A 4,527-nucleotide genomic window follows, 5' to 3' on the forward strand; every position below is an offset into this window, starting at 1 on the left:
AGCTGGGCAATAAGGGGTGGTTAGGACTCGGAGTGGCCAAAGTAGGGGAGAGGGCACCACAGTCAGGGAATGATGGGGAAAAGCATGAAAGTGCGAGCAGAGATCAGGGCAAGGAATCAGTGGACCATATTTTCAGGAGCCTCAAATGACAGGCTGAGGTTGGGAGACTTTATTCATGAGGAAATTTGGAGGCCCTGTGTGTTCCTGAGCTGGGTCCTGCCGTTATCAGAGGTGAAATTCAGAATGATCAAGGGCAAGAGCCTACCTTGCTTTCATGATCCTTTTCCATTTCCCATACTTCATCCACTTGTTGCTCCCTTTCTAAGCCAGGAAATGGGTCTGGAAAACCAAAGGCAGTGAGGAAGAGAAAGGAAAAAGAAGACATTTGAGGTGGTCGCCTATCTATAGATGACAACTGAACCTTAAATTCCAGGCTATAAAATATAAAAATGCAGCTAACTAGAGAACACAAAATATAGGGCCCATTGATGACAATAGGCTCTGCTAGAGAAATTGAAATGGAGAAGTTATTGCAGACAGTCAACCCACAAGATGGTGGTGTACTTTAAATTTTTTTCTGAACATGATCCATAAATGCATTCACTTGTTTGGACATTTTTTATTTAATTATCTTTTAAATGTTGCTTTCATTGCAAAGCATATTTTGAGTAGCTTTTTGAACTACAGTTTCTTTAGCTGGTGCTAGGCCCAGAGATGAATTTTATTTTGAAATATCCTTGGGGTGGTGATGGGGTGGAGAACACTGAACTGGGAGAGGAAAGAATGTTTTGATATTTAAAGGATTGAATTTTTAAGCTTTAAGCAAATGCAAGTGTCTTTTATTCCTAAAAGAAAAAAAGAGACTGATACATTTTACCCACTTTTATGGATAATTGTATAAACAAAGTAGAAGAACAATTTTGATTTTTAAAATTCCAGGTCATAGCACAATCATTCTTTGTAAAAGCTGACTTGAAATGCATATGTATTCGGAAATATTTATTAATTGTACGTACCTTGTTTCAAGAAGGGTAAAGGGCCACTTATAAAGACACATAAAATACAGAAAGAAATCATCAGTAAGAAAATAGGTGAGAAGAAAAGGGTAAAACAGACAAACAGAAGAGGCAAGAGTGAGGTTAATGTGTCATTGTGTGTACATGAACATAAGTGTGCCCGTGTTATACATTTACAAGTCACGTGTGCTTCCTTGTATCTGTGGGTGAAAAAGGCATTCCCAGGTCACCTGTCATTGAGAAGGATGCCATCTATGGTGAAAAAAAGATTCTGTGAATTCCAAATGTGCTTTTACTCTGCCACTCTGTGAAAAAGAGCATGGACATAAATAAATTTTAGATACAAGCTATCCGTTGTTTTATACCCTCCTCTCTCTCCATTTGTACCTCCGCCTTCAGTAAATGACATTACAATCTACCCCATCACCCAAGCCAAAAATCTAGGGCAAATTCTAGATGTCTTCCTCGTCTTCCCCACTGATTTTTGTTCAGCACAAAATCCTAATGGTTCTCGCCCCTAAATGTGCATCTCTGGTTCTTTGTCCTAATGCCAAAGTTTAGTTCATATACTCATCATCATTTCTCTGGACAAGTAAAGTGCTTTTTAAATGACCTTTTTCCTTCAATCACAACCCTAAAATCTGTCCTCCACAGTAGGTCAGAGATTTCTTCTACAGAGCAAGACTCGTCATGTCAATCCCCAGCTTAAAAACGAACAATAACCCTCTACCCCGTACAACATAAAAGCTGTCTTGAACTTCTATGGATTTTGATGTCTGGCATGAATTCTATTTCTTTTTTCTGGTATCTATACACCAATTTCCCTCTGAGGGATCATCTTCCTTCCCATTCGAAGTCTAGGAGTTGCTAAGTGGAATTGACTCTTCCAGTATGTAAATTCTCAGACCCAACCAATGAGAGCATAGCATTCCACCCGCCAAACAAATGGTTCAGGAGACTCGAATCAGAGACATTAAGACTTTGCTGGAATGTCTACAGAAGAAAATCTCATTCTTTCCCATTGGACTTGAGCTATGAGCCCTCAACAGCCATCTTGCCATTACAAAGCATAAACTGTTAGCTAATAGAGTCAACCACAGATGAAGCAGAGAGACAAAGATAAAAGAAAATGGGGCTTCAAGTCATCATTTGATCCACGTATTCCCGTAGGCAAGTCTTCCCTTAGACATCTCAGTTGTGGGAGCCATTAAATGCCATTTTTTCTTAAGACCTTTGCAGGTGGATCTTTGGTCACTTGCAACTGGTGGTATCCTACCTAATATTAATTACAACATCCATTAGCTTGGCACTCTAGGACCTTTGGGATCTAGCTCTACTTACTTTTACAGTCACATCTCCAAAACTCACCCACATGCAACCTAGAATCCAGATAAATGCTGCTTTGCTCTTGCAAGCCTCAGAAACTTTACACCTGCTGTTCCATTTGCCCCAATGGCATTGCTGACTTTGTCTGCCTGGCTAGATCACCTTTCAAGGCTCTGTCCAAAAGTTACTTCCTTTACTCTAATCTTCCCTTTCCCAGTATCCAAAGGAAATCGCAGGTGACCTCCTGTGCCTTCCTTCACACCCGGGAACTGGGCATAGTCACAGTAGCAAAAGCAAATGGTAACTGAGCACTGTTTTAAGTGCTTTACCTGTATGAGCAGAGTCAGTCCTGACAACACTTATTTTCCCCATTTTACACATGCAGAAACAGAGGGACAGAGAAGTTAGGAAATGTAGTAAGTAAATGGTAAGTGGCACAGTAGACCCAAGCAGTCGTCCACACTTTTAAGAGCCAGGCTGTACCCTTATCCTATTTCTCACTCATTTCACAATAGTGCCATCATTGTATTGTTCGTGTGTTCTTACATTTGTTTATCTATGGCCCACTGTAAGCCCCTCGAGGACGGAGATTTGGTCCTGTTCTTCATATTTACGCCCCAGCATTGTGCACGATGCCTGCCATAATGGATGCTCAATAAAAATGTGATGAATTCATTAGTGTAAGTTCTTTTCAGTCATGATTTCTACATGTGGATAGAGAGAGGAGAAAGAGATCGGGGAGGTGAGGGAGGGAAAAAGAGAGGGAGAGAATCCCAACAGGGAAAGTCCTAAAATCATCCTGTACATTAATCAAGACTCTTTAGATTACAACTGCCAAAAATGAAACCCAAATTGGCTCAAGAAAAATGTCACTCGTTATATATTTGAATGTGGTTAAGAGGGGAAATCTTAGGTTGTATGTGTTTTAATAGCATAAAATTTTTAAAAAAGTCATGGAACTGCACAACACAAACAATGAACCCTAAGTTAGTTCATGGACTATTGTTAGTAGTACAATTAAAAAAATGTGTTTTCTTCAATTGTAACAAATGTACCATACCAATGCTAGTGTTAATAATAAGGTGGTATATGGGAATTCTATATTTTATGCATTTTTTTTTGTAAACCCACAATTTATTTAAGAAAAATAAGAAAGAGGAAACTCACTGGAATAAGAGAACAATCTGGAGCCAGCTCTGAGCACTCATTTGTTGTCACCAGGATTTTTTCTCTCCCCATACTTCAGATCAGATCCCCTTGGTTCTGGCTTCACTCTTGAGGCAGGCTCTGCCCTTTGTGGCAAAGATGGCCACCAGCAGCTCCACATCTGAATTTTGCAGCCCTAGCAGGGAAAAAGCAAATATTTCTCTTCCTCAATAGTCCCAACAAAAGAGCTGGGGGTGATACCCTTTTGGCTCTAATTGGTCCTGCTTGAGTGAGGAGCCTATCTCGCAATAGATGACTGGCCAAGGAGATGTGGTGTTACCACTGGCCAGGCCTATGTCACATGTCCACCTCGAGAGCTAGAACCAGAGTCATTTCCACATGAATAAATTGCATGGGCTGAGGGTGGGGAAGTGGTCATTTCCCAATGGAAAATGAAGGTTCCACATCTGGAAAAGGGAGGATTGATTGACAGGCTGTGCCAATTTGGATATATTATGTCCCCCAGAAAAAGCCATGTTCTTTAACGCACTCTTGTAGGGGCAGACATATTTAGTGTTGATTAGGTTGGAGCCTATTGATTGGGTGTTTCCATGGAGATGTGACTCAATCAACTGTGGGCAAGACCTTTGAGTAATTTCCATGGAGGTGTTACCCCACCCATTTAGGGAGTGTCTTGATTAAATCACTGGAGCAATATAAAAGAGCTGACAAATAGAAGGAACTCAGTGCAGCTGCAGCTGTATGACAGACATTTTGGAGACAGCCATCGAAAGCTGACACTGACATTTTGGAGAACACCATTTTGAAATGCAACCTGGGAGCAAGCAGATGCCAGCCACATAACTTCCCAGCTAACAGAGGTTTTCCTGATGCCAATGGCCTTTCTTCAGTGAAGGTACCCTATTGTTAACACCTTACCTAGGACATTTAATGGTTTTAAGACTGTAACTTTGTAACCAAATAAACCCCCTTTATAAAAGCCAATCCATTTTTAGTGTTTTGCAAAACAGCAGCATTA

Source organism: Choloepus didactylus, chromosome 3 (assembly GCF_015220235.1).
Source record: "Choloepus didactylus isolate mChoDid1 chromosome 3, mChoDid1.pri, whole genome shotgun sequence".
NCBI classification, from domain to species: domain Eukaryota; kingdom Metazoa; phylum Chordata; class Mammalia; order Pilosa; family Megalonychidae; genus Choloepus; species Choloepus didactylus.